General features: G+C 47.6%; 1 protein-coding gene across 2 annotated transcripts in view; it reads left to right on the forward strand.

Moving 5' to 3' along the window:
* GAS7 (growth arrest specific 7) overlaps positions 1-24,509 on the forward strand; it is a 289,764-nt gene that overhangs the window by 88,180 nt on the left and 177,075 nt on the right. The window lies entirely within an intron of this gene.

A 24,509-nucleotide genomic window follows, 5' to 3' on the forward strand; every position in this document is an offset into this window, starting at 1 on the left:
AGCCAATAGAAAGAGCTTCCTCCTCCTATTTAATGCCTGCCCCACTCATTTCACCAATGGGCATATAGGTTGATTCTCATCTTTCCGTGTTACCTTTACCTGTTGCTGCTTTGGATAGCCTGGTATATCCATCATTCCGCACGTGGGTGAGTGTCTCTGAAGGGCAAGTTTCTGAGGTTGAAAGGTTGGAGCAAAGAATATATGTGTGTGTAGTTTTGATAGAAAGGCCCAGATTGCCTCTAACAAGACTGTTCTAGCTTACATTTCTGCTAGTAACTAGTAGGAGTGCCTGCTTTCCCTTAGCCTTACCAGCATCGTGCACTTTCAGATTTTTTAAATTTCTGCATGGAAAAGTTGGTCTTTGCTTTCTGTTGAATTTCTCTCCCATGGCTCCCCCCACTCAATTGTAGCCCCCCTGCAGGCGGCGAGTGGATGGGGTCCTTCCCTGCTTCCCTGGGCCATAGGGAGTGGACCCTCAGGGGATCCTCTGTCTTGCAGATCATTCAGTGGACTTGGTCTAGCCTCTCTACAGGCCAGTAGGTTGTTTAACACACAGATCTTAAGGAAAGAATCCTTTGTAACACTTGAATTTTCTACTTGTGATGACACTACTGGGCTCCCTTTTCTTTTCTTTTCTTTTCTTTTCATTTTGTTTCATTTCTTTTCTCTTTCTCTCTTTCCTTCCTTCCCTTCTTTCTTCCTTCTCTCTCTCTTTTCTTTCTTTGTTTTTTTTTTTTGTTTGTTCTTTTGTTTTGTGTTTGAGACATAGTTTCACTCTTGCGGCCCAGACTCCAGTGCACCGGCACAATCTCAGCTCACCACAACCTCTGTCTCCCAGGTTCAAGTGATTCTCCTGCTTCAGCTTCCTGAGTAGCTGGGATTACAGGCATGTGTCACCATGCCCAGCTCATTTTGTATTTTTAGTAGAGATGGGGTTTCTCCATGTTGGTCAGGCTGGTCTCGAACTCCTGACCTCAGGTGATCCACCCGCCTCAGCCTCCGAAAGTGCTGAGATTACAGGCATGAGCCACCGCACCCGGCTAGACTCCATTTTCCACATGCTACTCCTATTATCTTTTCCTGCTGCCCTCCTGTCTCTCATCTCCATCTGCCCCACCTTGCTCCTGCCTGAATCTTCCTCTTGTTTTCCAGTGTTCTGTGTCTTCTGCATCTCACTTTTCCAAAGACAGAATCTTTTCAGTGAAAAGCCCCACATGGGCAAATACCCCTGGAGAGCATCCCTCGCTGTGTGTCTTCGGTCACCTGCTCAAGGATGAATCCAGGGTGGAATTCGATGCGGTGACAGCATTTCTCTCCTCCCAGGTTTTTCTAAGTCAGGGAGCTGGAGGTGAAGCTGTAGCAAAGAATGCCTGGAGAGCTGCCCTCAGGCAGCACAGCCCGGTAGAACTCTCTGTGAGGACGGCAGTGTTCTACCTTTGTGATGCCCAGTACAGTAGCCACTAACATGTGGCTGGTGTGACTGCGGAAGTGGTTCTTTCATTTGGATTCATTTATATTGAGGGGCTGTATGTGCCCACTGATGACCATACAGGAGAGCACAGCTCTAAACTGTACACTTTTAGCATGAAAATAAGAGTCTAAGAAGCAGAGTGTATCTGGCCTAGGTTTCCTCAAGTTAAAACATGGCAGCAGTTTTTCATCAGGGTATCCAGGCTCCATGACCTGGTCTAATTTTGGAACTCCTGAATTTCCCGTATTGGAAACACAATTGGGGTTAGGCTGCCAGACCCACCAAGGAGGGTCACAATTCCAACTTGGAATATAGGCTTCCCTTAAAGATTTATTTATTTAGACACGGAGTCTTGTCCTATCGCCAGGCTGGAGTGCAGTGGCGTGATCTCGGCTCACTGCAACCTGTGCCTCCTGGGTTCAAGCCATTCTCTTGCCTCAGCCTCCCGAATATATTTCTGTGTGTGTGTGTGTGTGTGTGTGTGTGTGTGTGTGTGTGTATTTTGAGACGGAATCTTGCTCTGTCACCCAGGCTGGAGCGCAGTGGCACAGTCTTGGTTCACTGCAAGCTCTGCCTCCCAGGTTCACGCCATTCTCCTGCCTCAGCATCCCAAGTAGCTGGGACTATGGGTGCCTGCCACCACACCCAGCTAATATTTTGTATTTTTAGTAGAGACGGGGTTTCACTGTGTTGGCCAGGATGGTCTCGATCTTCTGTCCTCATGATCTGCCCGCCTCGGCATCCCAAAGTGCTGGGATTACAGGTGTGAGCCACTGTACCTGGCCATTTCTGTATTTGTGGTAGAGATGGGGTTTCACCATGTTGACCAGGCTGGTCTCGAACTCCTGACCTCAAAGGATCCTGCCATCTCAGCCTCCCAAAGTGCTAGGATTGCAGGTGCCAGCCACCACTCCCAGCCCCATTAAGGACTTTTGATATCCATAGATGTACACAGCAGGCACTGATGTACGAATTGTGGATACCAAAGCAAACTAGCTCTGTCTAAGTAGAGCATCTTGTTTTATTTTTCTTTTTTAATCGACACATAATGTTTTACCTATCTATGGGGTAGATGTGATGTTTGGTTACATGTATAAAATGTATAATAATTGATAAGTCAGGGTATTTGGGATGTCCATCACCTTAGTGTCTGTCATTGCTGTGTGTTGGGAACATTTCAAGTCCTCTCTTCTAGCTGTTCCAAAATATATGACGTATTGTTGCTAACTATAATCCCTCTGCTCTGCTGTCCAACATTAGAACTTATATCTTCTGGCCAGGCGCACTGGCTTATGCTTGTAATCCCAGCACTTTGGGAGGCTGAGGCGGGTGGATAACTTGAGGTCAAGAGTTCAAGACCAGCCTGGCCAATATGGTGAAACCCCATCTCTACTAAAAATTCAGAAATCAGCCAGATGTGGTGACACACACCTGTAGTCCCAACTGCTCGGGGGGCTGAGGCTTAGGCAGGAGAATTGCTTGAACCCGGGAGGTGGAGGTTGCCTTGAGCCAAGATGGCGCCATTGCACTCCAGCCTGGGTGTCGCAGCGAGACTCCGTCTTAAAAAAAAAAAAAAGAACTTATATCTTCTATCTAACTGTATGATTGTACCATTAACCAACCTCTCTTCATTCCCCCCTCTTACCCACATACCCCTCCTAGCCTCTAGTTAACTATCTACTCTCATCTCCATGAGATCAACTTTTTTAGCTCCCACATTTCAGTGAGAGCATGGGATCTTTGTCTTTCTATGCCTGGCTTACTTCACTTAACATAATAACCTCCAGTGCCATTCATGTTGCTGCTAATGACATGATTTCTCTCTTTCTCATGCTGAATAGAATTCCATGGTGTATATATACCACATTTCTTTATTCCCTTGTCCATTGATGGACACGTAGATTGATTCCATAATTTTGCTATTGTGGATCATGCTGCAGTAAGCATGCGAGTACAAGTATCTCTTTGATATCTTTTTTTTTTTCGAAACGGCGTCTTGCTCTGTCGCCCAGGCTGGAGTGCAATGGTGCGATCTCGGCTCACTGCAACCTCCGCCTCCCGGGTTCAACTGATTCTCCTGCCTTATCCTCTCGAATAGCTGGGATTACAAGTGCTTGCCACCACGCCCAGCTGATTTTTGTATTTTTAGTATAGAGGGGGTTTTACCATGTTGGCCAGGCTAGTCTCGAACTCCTGACCTCGTGATCCACCCACCTCTGCCTCCCAAAGCGCTGGGATTACAGGCGTGGGCCACCGCACCTGGCCCTATTTTTGTATTTTTAAGTAGAGACGGAGTTTTGCCATGTTGGCCGGGTTGGTCTTGAACTCCTGATCTCAGGTGATTCATCTGCCTTGGCCTCCTAAAGTGCTGGGATTACAGACGTGAACCACTGCGCCTGGCCTGATGTCTTTCGATAGCCTGATTTCTTTTTGTTTGGATAAATACCCAGCAGTGGGATTACTGGACAGTATGGTAGTACTAATTTTAGTTTTTTGAGAAATCTCTGTACTGGTTTCCACAGTGGCTGTACCAGTTTGCATTCCCACCAGTAGTGTACAAGAGATCCCATTTTTCCTCATCCTTGGCAGTATCTGTTATTTTTTATCTTTTTTTTTTTGGAGACAGAGTCTCGCTCTGTCGCCCAGGCTGGAGTGCAGTGGCACAATCTTGGCTCACTGCAAGCTCCGCCTCCCGGGTTCACGCCATTCTCCTGCCTCAGCCTCCTGTGTAGCTGGGATTACAGGCGCCTGCCACTGCACCCGGGTAATTTTTTGTGTTTTTAGTAGAGACAGGGTTTCCCCGTGTTAGCTAGGATGGTCTCGATCTCCTGACCTCGTGATCCGCCCGTCTCGGCCTCCCAAAGTGCTGGGATTACAGGCGTGAGCCACTGCACCTGGCTATTTTTTTATCTTTTTAATGATAGCCGTTCTAACTGGGGTAAGATGATAGCTCACTGTGGTTTTGATTTGACTTTCCCTGGTGATTAGTGATGTTGCATATTTTTTTACATACCTGTTGGCCATTTGTATGTCTTCTTTTGAGAATGTCTATTCTTTTGAGAATGTCTGTTTATGCCCTTTACCTACTTTTTAATGGGCTTTTTTTTTTTTTTTTTTTTTTAACTGTTGAGTTCCTTGTATATTCTGGCTATTAGTCCCTCGTCAGATAAATAGTTTTCAAATATTCTCTCCCATTCAGTAGATGATCTCTTCACTTTGTTGATTGTTTCCTTTGCTTTGAAGAAGCTTTTTAGTTTAATATGGTCCCATTTGTCTATTTTTGGTTCTGTTGTCTGTGCTTTTGAGGTCTTCACTGTAAAATCTTTGCCTAGACCAATGTCCTGAAGTGTTCTTTCTAGTAGTTTTATAGTTTCGAGTCTTATGTTTAAGTCTTTAATCCATCTTGAGTTGATTTTTGTATGTGGTGAGAGCTAGGGGTCCAGTTTTGTTCCTCTGCATATGGATATCCAGTTTCCTCAATACCATTGATTGAAGAGACTGTCCTTTCCTCAATGTGTATTCTTGGTGCTTTTGTTGAAACTCGGCTGTAAATACATGGATTTATTTCTGGATTCATTTCTGGATTCTCTGTTCTGTTCCATTGGTCTACGTGTCTGTTTTTATATGGGCATCATGCTATCTGGTTACTCTGCAGTGCAGTTTTTAAATATCTGAGCTAAATACAAATACAAATCCTCCAGAATCTGAAACTTTTTCAGGACCTATATGATGCTCAAAGAAAATGCTCACTGGAGCATGCGTTAAATAGAAAATCATACTGCATGGTAGACGCACTTGACAGCAATAAGTTAAGGATACCCCGAGAATGACCCTGTACGGTAGATGCAGCGGAATATGTGTGCGGATTTCCATGCTAAATCAGGGAGTGGCCAACTCAGAGATTCATTCCTTATCTATGAGGAACATCTGAGCCCTTGGCCCATCCAGTGGAACACAGGCCATATGGAGGACCAAGGCCCTTTGTTTTGGGCTAAATGAAGGTGGCCAGGTGGAGGTTGTTGGGGAGAGGGTGCAAAGTGAAAATGCTCTATAAACTGCATGCTTTAGGCAAGTGCTTGCAGTTCTCCTGCCTAGCTGGCTACACTGGGCCGTGTGGTTCTTCTGCCAAGCCCTCCACTGGACTGTGGTAAAGTGATTCTGCCCAGCCCCCTACTGGACTGTGTGTAAGGTGGTTCTCTTGCCCAGCCCCCCACTGGACTGTATATCTCCTTCCCAGCCTGCCACCACTGGGCCACTCTGTATGTAAGTTTCCCACTAGTAAAACCGTGTGTCTCATTGGCTGGCTCTGTGTCTTATCTTTGGCCTCTTGAACCTGGGGCCATTCCTATAAATGTTAATGGAGGCCCAGCAAGACAGACACGTAGAACTTCACCTTGTAGTGTTATGTAAGAGGAAGTGTGTTAGTTTCCCATTGCTGCTGTAACGAATGCCACAAACGGAGTGACTTAAAACACATTCATTTACTCAGTTTTAAGGTTCCAAAGTCTGAAATAAGTCTTACAAGGAGAATCTGTTCCTTCCATTTTTCTTCCTCTTGAACTCCTTCCTTGGTGCTTGTTTCCAGCTTGGTGTAAGGAACCACCTTACCACAGTCCAGTGGTTGGGGGTGGGGGGGCTGGGCAGGAGAATCACCTTACAGCCCAGTGGGGGGATATCAGCCTCTTTCTTCTTTGACCTTGTCTTCCTCTTAGACCCTTGTGATTGCATTTAGAACCTACCCAGATATTCCAGGATAACTCTCCACCTCAAAATCCTTAACTCAGTCATGCCCTGCAAAGTCTGTTTTGCCATATAAGGTAATGTTCACAGGTTCTGGTGATTAAGATGTTAATACTTTGGGAGGGAGCGCTTTCAAGCCTACCACAGCGAGTACCTTTTAGTAATTGAAGAAGAGCAGGCTTGTGTGAGAGGAGGTTATTCGCCTAGTCGGTCACTCCCCAGGTGTTCTGAGTCGGTGGAATTGGTTAATTGATCTTTAGAGGCTAGGAAGGGTGTGTGGGTGGGAGGGAGGATGAAAAGAGGTTGAGCTGTTCATGTTGAAGGTCTGATGCTCTAAAGATACAAATCTCAAATCTCCTAAAGAAGGTGGAAAAAGTGCAGAGACTCGGACTCTATCCTGCTTCCGTGAGCCTGGACCTCTGTGTTCTTCATTAGCCCTCCCGGTGATTCTGATCCTCGGCAAAGTTTGAGACTGTTGAATTTTAGACGTGGTCTCAGGGATGATCTGTGTGCCTGCACGTGGGACGTGGGACGTGGGACTTCTTGAGTAAGAGCCACAGCTGGGCTGCAGACAGGTGCTGGAGATCAGAGGAGGGGCCCGTGTCTGCGGAGGAGCTGCCACCTGAGCCACACCTGGAAGGCAAGAGAAGGTGTGGCCTCCCCTGACAAGCAGGGCAGGTGCTCCAAGCAGATGGAGAGGCCTTGCCAGCAGCACCGAGGTAGGAATACGCATGGCACATTTGGGGATGTGGAGGCCATTTGGGACCAGAAGGTGGAGGAACAGGGAGTTGATCTGACAAGAGGCATGTTAGCAGGAATAACCTGCTAATGTTTGTAGGGTTGGCTGGAGGGCAGAGGTAGGATTCTGTTTATAGTACTGCTCAGGAGGAGTGGATAAAGGCCCCGCCTGGGTGGTGGCAGGGACATTGATGAAAAGGTGATGGTTATGAGAGGTTCGAGAGGAAATACGAACATGACATGGTCTGGCAATCCACTAACACTTTTTGAGCAGAGTCTTCGGGCAGGTGCAGGATGAGGAACTGGAAAGCAGTGGTGAGTAAGACTACCCAGGTCCCTGATCTCACGAGTATACTTTGGGGTGGAGAGGTGGGGTAGAGTCGGAGAAGAAGCCGACAGACACAAACGAGAAAGGCGTGAGCTAGTGGTACATGCTTTGCAGAGTTACACGGGCTCGTGTGATTGGGAGGAAGTGGGTGGCTTCTTTGGATTGGGAGCTTAGTGAAGGCCTCTCTGGAGCAGTGACGCTTACACTGTTGTCTGGATGACAAGAAGCAGCTGGCCATGGGGAGGGGAAGGAGAACGGCATTCCAGGCAGAGGTGACAGCAAGTGCAAAGGTGTGACACAAGATCAGACCAGCCCCATCCTGGGAACACGAGAACAACACAGTCCAATAGAACTTTCTGCAGGGACGGGGCTGTTCTAGGCCTGTGCCATCTAACATGGTAGCCACTAGTCACGTGGGACCTCTGAGTACTTGCAGGATGGCTAGGGAGACTGAGGAACTGCATTTTATTTGAGTTTGAATAAGAGTCAAATCTGGGCTGCAGGCAGGTGCTGGTGATCAGAGGAGGGGCCCGTGTTTGTGGAGGAGTCACCACCTGAGCCACACCTGGAAAGCAAGAGAAGGTGGAGCTTCCCCCTAAAAGCAGGGCAGGTGCTGCAAGCAGAGGGCGAGGCCTTACGAGCGGCATCAGGGTAGGAAGACGCATGGCACGTTTGCATTCTATTTGAGTTTGAATGAATTTAATTTTAACTTTAGCTGTATGTGGCCAGGGTCTCCTGCATTAGACAGCACAGAGCTAGAAGGTCAGGGTGGCTGGAGGGGAAGAGCAGAAAACGGTGTAAGGCGAGGTAGTCAGAGGCAGGCTTTATTGCTTTATGAATTAGGGTAAATGGTTTGGTTTTTTTTTTTTTTTTTTTTTTTCTAGGAGTAGCGCAAAGCCTTGGGATGATTTTAGTTACAAGGTTGACATAATTTGATGAATGTTTTATAAGTTCCCTCTGGCTGCAACGTGAGAATGAATTGGAGGGGATGAAAAGTGGAACAAGGAGATCATCGTAATAATGTAGGGAACAGCGTGGCAGCAGTGGAGAAGGAAAATGTGGACGGATCAGGATGTTTTAGAGATAGAACTGATAGGTGAGAGGAACTAGATGTGGAAGGTGTGTGGACTTGAGAATCCTAGATTTTGGGGAGTAAGCAGCAGGATGGATGGATGGTGGTACCGTTTACTAAAATGGGGTGTGGAGAGCAGGTCTAGTTTTGTTTTTGGAAGTGAAGAAAATGAGTTGTTAGATTCTTTAGATTCCTCCTGAGCATCAGCATAGGGATGGTAGGAAGCCAGGTGGCCATGGGTCTGGAGAGCTGGGACAGGTCAGGGCTAGAGATATGCATTTAGAGTCATTGGGAATAGAGAATGTCTGAAGCTATGGAACAGGGTCAGGCCATTACAGGAAGTGAGTAGATAGAAAAGAGGAAGGGCGGCCGGGCACGGTGGCTCACGCCTGTAATCCCAGCACTTTGGGAGGCCGAGACGGGCGGATCACGAGGTCAGGAGATCGAGACCATCCTGGCTAACACGGTGAAACCCCGTCTCTACTAAAAATACAAAAATTAGCCCAGCGCAGTGGTGGGCGCCTGTAGTTCCAGCTACACGGGAGGCTGAGGCAGGAGAATGGCGTGAACCTGGGAGGCAGAGCTTGCAGTGAGTGGAGATCTCGCCACTGCACTCCAGCCTGGGCGACAGAACGAGACTCCCTCTCAAAAAAAAAAAAAAAAAAAGGGGGGGGGGGCAGGAGTGAGCTCTGGGCACTGTGACATTTAAGAACACACAGAGAATGATCCAGAAAGGTTGCTAGGAGATGTCACAGGAGCCCAGGGCAGTCATGGTTTCTGGAAACAGGGGACACTGAATGTTGCTGCCTGGCCAAGGACTCTAGAAGAGAGACCAGTGCCCTTGGATTTGGTGACAACATGGAGGTCATTGGTGACATTGAGGAGAGTAGGCTCAGTGGAGTGGGAAGGAGTGAATTGGAGGTAAGAGATTCAAAGCCGTGACTACAGGCAACATTTTTGGTGAAAGTTTTTGCTGTTAGGAGAAGGAAATGAATAAAGGACTGGAGAACTGGGGTCAAAGGATATATTTATCTCTAATTTTTTAAATTTAAAGATAGGTGTTCTGTGCTGATAGGTAGAAAGCAGGTAGGTTGCCTTTGGTAGGAGGAGTTACTGTTGTGGGAGGGAAGGCTGCGAGCGTGGGCTCTGATGTGGCTAGGATGGATTTGGGTTGTGGGTTGATGAGCAGCTATTATTGGGTTGCTCTTTTTTTTTTTTTTTTTTGAGATGCAGCCTTGCTCTGTCACCCAGGCTGGAGTGCAGTGGTGCGATCTTGGCTCACTGCAACCTCCGCCTCCCGGGTTCAAGCAATTCTTCTGCCTCAGCCTCCCTAGTAGCCGGGATTACAGGCGTGTGCCACCACACCCAGCTAATTTTTGTATTTTTGCTGGAGACGGAGTTTCACCATGTTGGCCAGGCTCTTCTTGAACTCCTGACCTCAGGTGATCCACCCGCCTCGGCCTCCCAAAGTGCTGGGATTACAGGTGGGAGCCATTGCGCCTGGCCGGATTGATTCCATCTTTCTAAGTGAAGTGTGATTCAAAACATTTTCCATCATCTGAGAAATGAAATTGTTGTTTTGGAAAAAGGAAAACAATCTCACTGGGCAACTAGAGTAGGGTTGCTAGATGGTATGAACTGTGCTTCTTAGATCTGAATGTGCAAACCAACCACCAGGGGGTTGCTTGGTTTGTTTGAGACAGGGTCTCACCGTATCACCCAGACTGGAGTGCAGTGTTACAGTCACAGCTCTCACTGCAGCCTCTACTCCCCGGGCTCAGGTGATTCTCCCACCTCAGCCTCCTGAGTAGCTAGGACCACAAGTGGGCACCACCAGGCCTGGCGAATTTTTTTGTGGAGGAGGGGGTTTGCCGTGCTGCCCAGGCCGGTCTCAAACTCCTGGCCTCTAAGCAATCTGCCCACCTCAGCCTCCCAAAATGCTGGGATTGTAGGTGTGAGCCACTGCGTCCGGTCAGGATTTGTTAAAATGCAGATTCTGCATTTCTAACAAGCTTCTAGGCTACAGGAATGCTGCTGGTTCCTCCCTGCCTCCTGCTCTGAGGATCAAGATTCCACAGCCCTTCTTCAACAGGAAGTTTAGGAAGAGACACAGTTTCCTAAAACGTGTCCAGGATATGCCTCATTCCTTGCCCATTGAACTTACATTTAGGGCAGAGTAAGCAAGAGTTGAGTGCCTGTTTGAGATTTGTGGCTCTCCATTCAAATGGGTCTTGTCAATGTTGGAATTATCTGGGGAACATAAAAACCCAGAAACCAAACCAACCCAAAATACAGGGCCTGGGTATTTTGATTTTGATGGAGGTTGTGAATTAATTGGTATAGGGTGTGTCCTGGGTACCCTACTTTTAAAAATCTCCTCTGGTAATTCAGCTCTTCATCCAGGCTTGAGAAGTCTGGATTTAAAATACCAGGTCAGGGGATGACCATTGGTGTAGGCAGCCAAGGTAGTGTGGAGGCAGGACTGCCCCTAGAATGTGTGGGCCCTTGTTTATATAAGCAATGTGGGTCACTCAAAATCAGCATGCAGAGGCCTAGAGTGCTGCTCAATCTTGCATAGTCCCACCAAAGAAATACCACGTCAGGTACCCGACTAAGAGATTAGACTACTATGCTGGGAACTCTGATTTTCATGGCTGGGACAGTAGGAATTACTTCTCCTTGAAAATTCCAGACTCTTTGTACAAATTACCCTTAATTTAAGCTGAATTGGTATAGCATAATTCAGGGGTCACCTTGTGCTCCCCTCTAAATTAGAAGGCTGAATTTCGGTGGTCAACAATGGGGAAGATTCTTTTTTTTTAATTTTTTTAACAGGCACTCTTTCATCTCTTCTAGATTCATCAGATTCTTTCAGTCAGTTTTCAAAACTCAGTCAGCTTAGATCTGGTTTGTTTTGTTCCTTGAAAAAAAATTTATTGATATAATACCACAGTCTCTGAGCTAAACAGTGACCCTATAGGCACACCGTTCAGAGCTCCTTGGGATGTCTGGTTTACCTTATGCACGGGCTCTATATGGGGAGGGAGTTGCTTAGATGGTTCTGCCAGTCTCTGCTGGTCCCAGGCCCCTTAGAAAATTTCAAAGAAGGCAGTCAGAGGGCAGGGCCCCATGTACCAGGTAGCCTGGCCAGGAACAAAGGCAGAAGCACAAAGAGCATGAAAAACTGAGAAGCCAACTTAGATGGGTCCTGGCATCCATTTGCCAAAACCCATGGTGGGAACAGTGATAGAAGTCAGGGGCTAATGCTTCCGTTAACCAATGAGAGGGAGTGCCTGGAAGAGTCAGCCATGACTATAACAAGGATTGTGGTAAAGTCTGATGGACCCCGGATTTTAAGTGGTGGCAGCCCAAGTTAAACCAGCTGAGTGACAGTAACAATGTGTGGGGTGCAGGGCTTGTTGGCCCTCATGAATGAATGACCACAGGCATGTGGCTGTAGGTACAGCCCGTTCTAGAGATGTGTTAGGTGGCCTCTAAGATGGCTTTCTGTGCTCCCTGCCTCCTGGTCACTCTTGTGTAATCCCTGCACTCTTGTGTAATCCCTCCTGGTCACTCTTGTGAGTGTGGGTGGGACGCAGTGACTTGCTTCTAACAATAGACGTGATGGAATGTCATTCAGAGCAGGTAACGAAATGGCTTCCGCCATGCTTGTTTTCTCTTGCCTGCTTGCTGGTTGGCTCTGAGGTGAGCTGTCCTGGGGAGAGACGCATGTGGCAAGGAACTAACAAATGCCTCAACAGCCTCAACATGAATGAATTTGGGAGCAGTTTCTCCTCCGATTGAGACTTTCGGTGACTACAGCCCTGGCTGACATCTTGACTGTAGCCTTGGGGGAGACCCTGGGTAAGGCTCAGGTCTGGGAAAACCGTGCCTGAATACCCGCTTCCCAGAAACTGAATCCATAAATGACCATATTTGTTTTTGTTTTTGTTTTTTTTGAGATGGGGTCTTGCTGTGTTGCTCAGACTGGTCTGGACCTCCTGGGCTCTAGAGATCCTCCTGCCTCAGCCTTCCAAGTAGCTGGGATTATAGGCATGAGCCACTGCACGCGGCCGAAAGACTGTTGTTTGAAGTCACTCATTTTTGGGCGAATTTTTTACACCCAACAAATAACTAATAGAACAAGCAAAGGCAGTGTCATCAGAAATCTCCATCTCTAGGCTTTGCATCCCTCTGTTTTAGCTTTGTTTTCTAGCTTAGCAATCTTCTCAGAAAACCCTTTTACCCCGCTTTGGAATTAGAAACTTTCTGATTCTAAAAACTTCCTGATTCTAAAGACTTTAGAATCTTTCTGATTCTAAAAACTTCCTGATTCTAAAGACTTTAGAATCTTTCTGATTCTAAAACTTCCTGATTCTCAAGACTTTAGAATCTTTCTGATTCTAAAAACTTTGTAATTCCGAAGAGGGGAACAAAACCAGGAAAGTCACCGAACAACTTTCAGATGGAGCCTGGATGGGGGGGTTGGGAGGTGGATCAGCCCCATTCTCACCACCTGGGCTGAGAAGCGAGCAAGGGTGGTGCCCAAAGGAAATCCAAGTCAGCTGATACCTGAGGGAGGCGAACGAATGTCTACCCACAGCGGTAACTGGTAAGATTTGGTAGTGATGGAATCCTTGCTCTCAGCTGGATGGGATTTGAGAGATCCGGTCTAGTTGTCAGGCAGAGATGGAAGCGGGATGGTTAGTGTTAGAGAAGCTGCAGAGACCTGAAGGAATGGGGGCAGAGAGGAGGCCTCTGGAAAGTGGCGTTCTGTGTGGAGCTTTGTGTGCGTCCACGTGCTTGAATCCACACAAAGGGAGAAGGATGGTAAGGAAATCAAGATGAACAGATACAGATCATTTCTTTGAGTGTCTGGCAACATGTTTTTGATCATCTGTGCTAAATAGGAGATAAGGTTGAGCTAGAAATGTAATGAAATCAACCACAAAAAGTCAAGGATGTAAAGAACTGTGTGTAAATTGTTCATTCCAATTATATTTTAAACCCGAATAATTCCACTGAGTCTTCTTTTAACCCAAAGTTTTCATTTCCTCCTTCTGAGCCTGTAAACTCCTAACAAGGAGGATAATAGATGGATCTCAACCTCCTCTTTTGTTATCTCTTTCCATTCCTGATCTTCTATGTAGGTGCTAAGGAACTGGACTAAGAAGCTAAGAATATTCCTTGAACCCATTAGGAGAGAAGAATGTTCTGGCCCTCCACTGTCCTGTTACATACTTTTAGAGATTGACACAGTCTTAAGTCTTAAGTGAATTGGGAAGAAAGATAACTAATTGTACTCTTAGGTTTTGAATATATTAGGTTGGAGAGAGGGTATAGCTTTGGGGAGAAGGCCAGGGCAGAGGGCACCTAAGGACTGGGACACTTAGGTGCTGCACCCAGGGTGACGAATCTTGCAAAAGTCACAGAGACTCAGCTCCCCTTTCAAAACAAAGCGTTATGTATGTACACACATTTGCAGTGTTATATCTGGCTATGCCTTGCCCAAGATGGGTATCTTTCCCATTGTGTTGAATGTCTCCCCTCCCCCCCGCCTCCAAAGAAAAGTGCATTGGAGGAGAAATGAAGCAATCTAATTCATTCTTCGCTTTCAGCACCCCCAGTGCAGGGTGCCCTGCCAGAACCACTCCGGGGTGGTAGAAAGATGCTGCCCTCGGATCACTTAACAGCGTGACGGTGTTTAAACTTTTCACCGGCCAGAAAGGTTTGCAAAGTCCCTGCCTGCTGTGGCTACATACCCTGCTGCAGGCAGATCTGCCTGTTTTGGCGTCTGTGGTAGAAGCTTCACAGGGCCATGTGGAACCTGTTTTGGGGAGACCTCCCTGGGAATGCACCCCAAGCTTAGCAGTGGGCTGGTGGAACAGGTGCTGTTTGGTAAACAGGGGTGGGCAGAGGGAGGGTTTGGATGGGTGTGTCTCCACCTCCCTATGCATTTTCTGATGACTCACAGGCTTATTACTGGAAGGAGCCTCTGAGATAGATCATTAAATCCAGCAGGCTTGTTTCACAAGCATAAGGAGACAGGGGTAGAGAAAGTCCTGCTACTAGCTAATGGAGAGGTGATATTCGGTACCCATCTCTTGCCTCCATGCCCGTGGCCACAACTCTGCCCCTCATCTAACCTGTTTTATCTGTATTCTTTTTTTTTTTTTTTTTTTTTTTTTTTTGAGATGGAGTCTCGCTCTGTTTTCCAGGCTGGAGTGCAGTGGTGCAATCTCGGCTCACTGCAAGCTCCCGGGTTCGTGGTATTCTCCTGCCTCAATCTCCCGAGTAGCTGGGACTACAGGCGCCCGCCACCACACCCGGCTAATTTTTTGTATTTTTAGTAGAGACGGGATTTCACCGTGTTAGCCAAGATGGTCTCAATCTCCTGACCTCGTGATCTGCTCGCCTTGGCCTCCCAAAGTGCTGGGGTCACACCTGGCCACGTGTTTTATCTGTACTCTGAAGGAGAGTGCCTGGCGAGGGATGTACCCACTTCCCATGGCTCTCAGCCAATCCTTGTAGCTCCTGTCATACCTATTGTGGCATATAATCCCGCTCTACACATTTCCTCTGCCATCTCGGCCACTGGGACAAGAAGGCCTGACCCACCTCTTGCAAACAAAGGCTTCTTTCTTGCTTGGAGCCTGGACCACCTCATCACCTTATCACCCTGCATCCACGTTAGGTTCGTTCTTTGTGGTGGATGGAGAGATCTGGGCAAAAGCAGCCACTACAGGACAGCACGGAAGAGGGCAGTGGGCAGCCCTGCCAGCACCGGGCGAGTGGAGAGTTGTGGCTGGAGGTGTCTTTTGGCATCAGCTGAGGAAGCCACCTCTTGCTTTCCTGGCCCGGCTAGTCCTAGAGGGAGGTCCCCACAGCTGTCCCTACCCCTTGCAACCTGTAGCCCCTGCTCACTCTTTATTCCATGTGCTCTGGCTGCCCCAGAGTCCCCTGAGGAGAAGAAAAGAATGGGGGCACCCCAGGGTCTCTTGGGCACAAGGAGGCGAGTCCCAATGTACACTTTTTTTTCCCCCCAGAGACGGAGTCTTGCTCTGTCACCCAGGCTGGAATGCAGTGGCGCGATCTTGGCTCGTTGCAACCTGTGCCTCCTGGGTTCCAGTGACTCTCCTGGCTCAGCCTTCCAAGTAGCTGGGATTACAGTCGCCCACCACCACCCACGGCTCATTTTTGTATTTTTAGTAGAGACGGGGTTTCGCCATGTTGGCCACGCTGGTCTCGAACTCCTGACTTCAGGTGATCCGCCCGCCTTGGCCTCCCAAAGTGCTGGGATTACAGTGGTGAGCCACTGCGCCTGGCCCCCAGTGTACATTTTTTTACCACCCACTCCCCGACCCAGAGCAAGGGCAGAGGTTGCCTAGTGTGAACCTGCTGTACCTGCCTGCAGATTCCCATAGAAACGCAGAGCCCGTGTGGGTTATTATGCCTCTGAGGTCATGAGTTTGTAAAAATGTGAAAAACTCAGCAGCCTGGAAGGGAGCTCATGGAGGCCAGGGCTTTGCGCATGTGCCCTGCAAGAGCTGCTGCATTTGCTTCACCCGATTTGTGTGGCCAGTGTGTCCTGCTCACCCTGCTTTTTTGGAGGTGAGCTGTGTGCCCAGCGTCCTCTCATCACCCTGGGAATGTGGCTGTGTGTAAGATCTACACCTGGCAGAGCCCCGAGAGACTGAGTAACCCCATCTGGAGAGTCTGTCTTCTGCTCTGCCATCTTCTTCCCATTCAGCCGAGCAAGTATTTTTTGAGTCACCTGGGTTCATGCAGAGATGGTTTGAGTGGGCCCTGACCACTGCCATAGGAGCTTGAAGTCTTGTTGGAAGAGCCAAGTTCAAGCAGGGAACTGTAGTAAATGTATTCAGAATGTTCTGGGGGCTCGCAGAAGGGAGAGGAAGGTGAGGAGGCCTTACAGAGGAGTAGGATTCCCAGAGACTAGAGAGGGAAGGCAGCCCAGCACCAGAGATCGGCGTGGCCAGAGGCACGGAGGCATCAGAGGAAGGCTTGGGAATTCAATAAGGCAGATGGCTTGAACAGCTTTTTGGGGTATTTGTTGTGATTTTGATTTAGAACATGTCGGGCATAGCTGAGGGGTGAGGGGATGGTGAGATGAACAGGGAAGGAAGGAAATTGCAGCCTCGGATGGGACTCTTTCTGTTGCAGAGGTTAGAAAACCAGCCCAGTATGGCTTAAGCCAAGAAGGGTGTGTTTTGGATGCCACTCCTGGATCCATATGTTCTAGGGCTACAGGATCCAAAGATGTCAGGATGTATGCTTTCCCACTTGAGCTGCACGTTGAACACTGGCAACTCCAGACTGGCATCCTCCCTGCTTTGGCAAAAGCCAGCTCCTTTTCTATAAGATGAAGCCCCATGGAATGGAGTGGCTTTTCAGAACCAGGTGCTGGTTCTGAATTGACTGGGTGATGGCCTTAGGCCTGGATCTGTTGGGTGGGTAGTGCTGTCCATACCTGAGAACGGAGAGGTACGGCTGCCCACAGGAAAACGGAGGGCCATGCTTGGAAGAAGTTGACTGGGGTATGCAGGCCAAAGTAACAGGTTACCCACTAGTTCACCACAATGTTGAAGATCCCTGAAGGACTTGTGCTTGGATTTTGTGTATAGGGTTCATCAGAAGTTATTTTGAGTAAGGGGACCCTCCCCTGGCAAACAGAAGAGGGGAGACATTTGGAGGCACAGAAAAAACTTGGAGAGATCTTGGCAGTTGAGTAGAGATTTGGGAAGTGGTTGACTAGGGAATTTGATAGATGGAAAAATCTGATTTTGGTTGGGCTTCTACGGACTGTAACATAGGAAATACATATATGTGGCAGAGACTGATTGGGGCAAACCGAATTTGGCTTTGCACATCCTGAATGTGAGATGTCGGTGGCCTGTGATTCTCAGACTAAGTGTGGTTTATCAGACAAGTTGGGGCCCTGGCGCAGACTTGGGAGTGATCTACAGAGATGCTGCTGAGGGAGCAGATGAACCTGGCAGGAGAATGCAGTGGGGGAGAAAGCAGGACTGGGGATGGAGCCCCGAGGAACATACCCGCAATGGGCAGAGCCAGGTTGAGGATTGAGGAGGAACAGGAAGGTGGGGGATCAATGGACTTCAGAGAACACGTCATTCTGCAAAGGAAGGGAAAGGACTGGGTTAATGGGGTTTATGCTGTGTGTAGGGGATGGAGCACACGGGCAGAGGTGTTAAGATCTGAGTTTTTTTTTTTTTGAGACGGAGTTTTGCTCTGTCACCAGGCTGGAGTGCAGTGGTGCGATCTCAGCTCACTGCAACCTCCGACTCCCTGGTTCAAGTGATTCTCCTGCCTCAGCCTCCTGAGTAGCTGGGATTACAGGCATGCACCACCATGTCCAGCTAGTCTTTGTATTTTTAGAAGAGATGGGGTTTCACCATGTTGGCCAGGATGATCTTGAACTTCTGACCTTATGATCCTCCCGCCTCAGCCTCCCAAAGTGCTGGGATTACAGACGTGAGCCACCGCAGCCAAGATCTGAGAAACTTATCCATTTTACTGGGCGCGGCCAAGATCTGAGAATCTTACACATTTGTCAGAGTCATCAAACTGGACCTTCAAAGGATGAATTTTATTGTCTATAAATTCTACTGCCACAGGCCAGCCGTGGTGACTCATGCCTGTAATCTCAGCACTTTGTCAGGACTGCTTGAGCCCAGGAGTTCGAGGGCCCAGTGATTTCTGGAGAATTTGGGATAGCAGTTCCTTCTGAGAAAAAGAATGGTCAGATCAGGAAGGGACACTCAGGAGGTTTCATGGAGTTTACTTTATAATTATTCATTATGCTACACATTTATGTTTTATGCAATTTTTGAATGTATATTATGCTGTCTAATAAAAGTTTAGAAAATAGATTTTGGGGAATATCAATATACCTTCCTCTGTGCCAGGTGTAATTTCTACTTTTTGGCACATTCAGCGTCCATAAGAGCCCTATAAGGAGGGTCCTATTATCATTGTCAATGCATGAGGAAACGTAGGCACAGGAAGTCGTACAGCTGGGACTTGAACCTAGGCCATCTGGTTCCAGAGCCCTTGCTGTTAAGGGCCACGTGGAAAGATTGCATGTGGCGATCTGGAGGCCATCTAGTTGAGGGGTGAGGGGTGGAAATCATATTGCAGATGACAGAAATGGAAATGAAGGGAGAGTAAGGCAGCGAGAAGGTTGTTAAAAGACATGATGATAAACTATATCTTGTTGCTCTGCCTGAATGGTGCTTACAAAGCCTTACTGTTTTATTAAATTCTGTTAATCCTCACGTGAGGCAGGTTTTTAGCATCACTGTTTTAAAGACCCAGAGAGTGGCTGGGCGCGGTGGCTCACGCCTGTAATCCCAGCACTTTGGGAGGCCGAGGCAGGCAGATCATGAGGTCAGGAGATCGAGACTATCCTGGCTAACATGGTGAAACCCCATCTCTACTGAAAATATGAAAAATTAGTCGGGCGTGGTGGCATGTGCTTGTGGTCTCAGCTGCTTGGGAGTCTGAGGCAGGAGAATAGATTGAACCCAGGAGGCGGAGGTTGCAGTGAGCCGAGATTGCCCCACTGCACTCCAGCCTGCGCTACAGAGCAAGATTCTGTCTCAAAAAAAAAATATATATATGTGTGTGTGTGTGTGTGTGTATATGTGTATGTGCATATATATGTATGTATGTGTATGTATGTGTATATATGCATGTGTGTATGTGTGTGTATATGTATGTATGTGTATATATGTGTATATATGCATGTGTGTGTGTGCATATATGTATGTGTGTATGTATATATGTGTATATATGCGTGTGTATATATGTGTGTATATGTGTATATATGTGTGTATATATGTGCATATATGTATGTATATATATGTATGTGTATATATGCGTGTGTGCGTGTGTGTATATATGTGTGTGTGTGCGTGCATGTATATATATATACACACACACACACACAGAGCTCCCATGGCTTGCCTAAGGGCAGAGGTAGGCAGTGGAAGGGACCTGGGGCTCTGGCCTTATGACCTATATTCTTTCAACTCTTAATGTTGATCCTGTGATTGTGAGGCCCCTGGCAGCTGGCAGCTGAGCTCATATCCTTCAGGAATGACCCAGCTGCGCGTTCAGGGAGATACCAGGTGTGTCCTCTCTGCTAAGTAAGTGGGTACCACACAGGGCACAGCTGCTCAGCTGCCTGCCAGGGCTTGCTGAGTGCCTGGGGCCTGCAAACTGCTGATCTTGGAGTCTTTGCCTCAGGTTAGCAATTAGCAATCTGTAGCCCATGGACCATTGGTCGTATTCCTTAGGTTCATGGCAGCTGTCATAGGTCTGTGCTGAGGAAGAGGGATAACCGGCGAAGACTTGTTGCAAGCTGATTCGACGTGCCCATCACTTAGTCCGTGGGTTAAGGAAGTTGCCACATCTTTGCCTCTTATGCCAAAAAGGGAGCTTGATGGCCGTCTCCTGAGAGGGTGCTGAGCTGTGTCTGATTTACTGGGAGTGGCTAACCAGCAAAGGATTTAAAACGAGAGGTTTCAATAACACGATGAAACATGTAATAGTGTTCAGTGAAAAAAATGGGATCAGTTGAACATAGAGTCTAACGTCAACTGTATTAAGAATAAATTTCATGAAATACTCATAGCGGGGTTGTAGGTATTTGATTTTTTCCCCTCATAACAAGTGTTTGTAGGACTGCAGGTGGTGGGAGGGAAGCTTTTGGCTCCTCATTCCATGGGAGCTCCTGATTTTGATGCTTGTTTTAAGCCCTCTGCAAGCTTTGCAGCCTTTTTGTTTTTTTTTTGTTTTTTTTTTGTTTTTTAATTGAGACAAAATTTCATGACACAAAAGGTGGATGGCTGGATCCCAGGAGTTTGAGACCAGCCTGGGCAACACAGTGAAACCCTCGCTCTACAAAAAAAATTCCAAAAATTAGCCAGGTGTGGTGGCGTGTGCCTACAGTCCCTGCTACTTGGGAGGCTGAAGTGGGAGGATCACTTGAGCCCAGGAGGTCGAGGCTGCAGTGAGCTGAGATGGCGTCACTGCGCTCCAACCTGGGTGACAAAGCGAGACTCTGTCTCAAAAACAAAACCCCGGCCGGGCGTGGTGGCTCACACCTGTAATCCCAGCACTTTGGGAGGCCGAGGTGGGCGGATCTTGAGGTCAAGAGATCGAGACTATCCTGGCCAACGTCGTGAAACCCCATCTCTACTAAAAATACAAAAATTAGCCGGGAGTTGTGGTGGGCTGTAGTCCCAGCTACTTGGGAGACTGAGTCAGGAGAATCGCTTGAACCCGGGAGGCGGAGGTTGCAATGAGCCGAGATCACATCACCGCGCTCCAGCCTGGGGACAGAGCGAGACTCCGTCTCAAACACACGAAAAAGCAAAACCAAAAAAAGTCACCACTCTAAAGTAAACAGTTCACTGGCGTTTAGTACATTCACAATGTTGTACAACTGTTACTTCTCTCTCATTCCGAACATTTTCATCACCCCCAAAGGGGACCTCATAGTCATTAAGCAGTCAGTCCGCAGTCAGTCCCCAGCCACTCAGCCCCTGACGGCTACTCATCTGCTTTCTGTCTCTGTGGATTTTCCTGTTGTGCTAGATTTTTAATTTGTCTTTTTGGAAGGATCACTCTGGCTGCTGGGTAGAGGATGAATGGGAGATAAAACGTGGCCACAATAAAAGCAGGGAGAGCATTGAGGGGAACGAGAGTGCTGGCCTGTGTGTGGCCCTTGGTAGGGGTGGAGGAGAGAGGTGGAGAAAAAGGTTTGGAATTAGGATGTGTTCTATCATTGCCTCTGAGAGTCCTGTGGGGAGGAAGCGTGCTTGGCTTGGTTTGATCCGCATTTGACAGTGGAACCCCACTTTTCAAGTGATTCTCCAGCGTGTCGAAGTGTTCAGAACACACACTGATGTGGTGGAAGGAGTGCTGGATTGGATTCGGAGTAATCATGTGCTGAGGTTGCCATCCCATCGTTTCGAGGCCTCGGTCCAGTCACTCCCTATCTGGGCACCCCGTGTCCTCATCCAAAAACTGGAGGATGTTCACTGGCTTCAGTGACTTCATGCCCTGGCATGAAATTGCTGTCATTTGTGAAATGCATTGGCATTGAGGGAAAGCAGGTGTTGGTTTTTTTTTTTTTTTTTTTTTTTTTGCAACACCATAACCTGAATTTTTCCCTCTCTACCAGGCTCCGAAAGCCAAGAGTGAGCTGCGGAGAGGGCTAGCATGGTGGAGTTTGAAAGTGGATTCGAGTTCAGGATTTTAAAGAGTCTCTGAGATTTGCAGTTCCCCATTCTGTTGGTAGTATGCTTGTGTCTCTGTCGGCTGTGAGGTGTGTTGCAGAGGTCTATTCTTACTAATTCCGAAGTTTGTGAGAGATCTCCTTTTGTGTAGAAATCAGGACAAACTCAAGGTTATTCCTGTAACACACACTCTCATTGACATTGCCTCCTGGTGTGTGTTCTTTCTTCATTTTCCATGCTATAAACTGAAAAGTCTTAGTTTTTATTTTAAGTGAAAGGAATAAAATGCCCATCATTAAAACCAAAATCAAATTGTACTGAAGGACTTAGAATGCAAAACAGCACACTCATACCTCACACCTCATTCCTCCCCTTTCCAGCCATGTTTTTTTTTTTTTTTTTTTTTTTTTTTTTTTTTTTTGAGACGGAGTCTCTCTCTATTGCCCAGGCTGTAGTGCAGTGGCATGATCTTGGCTCACTGCAGCCTCGGCCTCCCGGGTTCAAGCGATTCTCCTGCCTCAGCCTCCCGAGTAGCTGGATTACAGGCGCCCGCCACCACGCCTGGCTAATTTTTTGTATTTTTAGTAGAGACGGGGTTTTACCACATTGGCCAGGCTGGTCTTGAACTCCTGGCCTCAAGTGACCCACCAGCCTCGGCCTTCCAAAGTGCTGGGATTAGAGGTGTGAGTCACTGCGCCCGGCCTCCAGCCACACTTCTAAGGGTTTGTTTTAGTTCTCCTGGTGGTTGCCTCCAGAATTTTAAATAAAACAATTGTATGTTGTTTCTCGATTTATTAACTTTGAAACTGCCAGGTTCCTGTTATAACAGACAAGGAATGACTTCTTTACACTAAGCCCTGCCTCTCCTCCTTACCTTTCTCCCCCAGTGTGATGGTTTTCTTATTTTTACTCCTTCTCTGATCAGGGGCCTTCACTGACAACTAGGTTGTAGGAACTGCAGCCAGAACGTGATACCCACGGAGTGCTTCTGAAGGACTTAGTTGAAACTGGGGGTTAAAATAAACAGCGCTGTGAAACTCACGGTCTTTAAATACTTTTTTTTCTGTCTTTTTTCTTAAAGTGTGTTCTTTCTCTCTGAACCCGTAGGAGGAATTTCTTTTGGTGTTAGCACAGGAATGGCTGTGCCTCCTGGAGCAGGTGGTTTATTTTATCTTGAGGACACTGCAGACCGTGTAGCCAAGCACACTTCTCCTTTAGTGCTGGCTGCAAAGCTCCATGCTAGATTTGCGGGCTTGCATCTTGTGCTGGAGGATTGGATTGAAGAGGTCTCCGTTTCACCCCGACCTTATCTTTTTTTTTCTACTGTTACTTTATCTTCATTTAGTTTTGCACTCTGGGTGGCTGGATTGGGGAAGACAGCACATGGGAACTTACACTAATTCTTTTTTTCTTTTCTTTCTCTATCTCTTTTTCTCTTTCTTTCTCTTTCTTTCTTTTTTTTTTTTTTTGAGACGGAGTCTTGCTCTGTCGCCCAGGCTGGAGTGCAGTGGCCGGATCTCAGCTCACTGCAAGCTCCGCCACCCGGGTTCATGCCATTCTCCTGCCTCAGCCTCCCGAGTAGCTGGGACTACAGGCGCCTGCCACCTCGGCCGGCTAGTTTTTTGTATTTTTAGTAGAGACAGGGTTTCACCGTGTTAGCCAGGATGGTCTCGATCTCCTGACCTCGTGATCCGCCCGTCTCAGCCTCCCAAAGTGCTGGGATTACAGGCTTGAGCCACCGCGCCCGGCCTCTTTCTCTCTTTCTTTCCCTCTCTCTTTCTGTTTGACAGAGTGTGCTCTGTGGCACAGGCTGGAGTGCAGTGACACGATCTCTGCTCACTGCAGCCTCCGCCTCCCAGGTTCAAGCGATTCTCCTGCCTCAGCCTCCTGAGTAGCTGGGATTACAGGCACCCGCCACCATGCCTGGCTCACTTTTTGTATTTTTAGTAGAGACAGGGTTTTGCCATATTGGTCAGGCTGGTCTCGAACTCCTGACCTCAGGTGATCTGCCCGCCTCAACCTCTCGAAGTGCTGGGATTGCAGGCGCGAGCCACCATGCCCGGCCGACTAATTCTCTTTTCAAATCCTGCTTGTCTCAGAGAAGCTGTGGTTCAGCTTGAGCCCTCCCTCTCCTCCTAGCCTTATCCTTGCTCTGAAATGGGCCCTGTGAACTTGACATCCCTTCGCTGGGTTTTTTGTCTACATTGCATTTTCCCTCCCTCCCAGCATGGGAAGCAACCGCTCCAGGAATAGAGATAGCGTGGCCACTCGCCCTGTATAATTGGGATGATTTATTTCCCTGTTAAAGACACCAGGCCGTGTGAGGATTTACCTTGAATCCATTTAGATGTCGCGGCTGAGCCTTGTAAAAAGATGCTCGGCGATTAGTGCTGCGTGGAACTGGCCCTCCTGCCCTAGCTGCACAGATTTAACAAGAGTCAGAGTGGCCAAGGAACTTCCTGTTGGGATGTTCGGGTCCCCTTTTCCTGAACCCTTCATTGCCTCAGCCTGGAGGCTCAGAGTCTCATTGGAGTGTTAGAGTCAAGAATGATGGTTGTCGGCAGCCAGCTGCCTGGGGTCTTGTACCTGCCCCTCCATCCCTCCTAAGGTCATCCATGGCCCATCCCATTGGTACCCCTAACAGAGCCACAATTGTGCTCACTCCTTATCTATATCTATCTATATACACACACACATATATACACATATATACACACATATATATACATATATATTTATATATTATATATTTATATGTATATATAAAATATATTTATACATATATTTATATATTATACATATATTCACATATATGCATATTTTTATATATTTATATGTATATATACATATATGTATATTTATATGCATATGTATATA

This window comes from Macaca thibetana, chromosome 16 (assembly GCF_024542745.1).
Source record: "Macaca thibetana thibetana isolate TM-01 chromosome 16, ASM2454274v1, whole genome shotgun sequence".
Lineage (NCBI taxonomy): Eukaryota > Metazoa > Chordata > Mammalia > Primates > Cercopithecidae > Macaca > Macaca thibetana.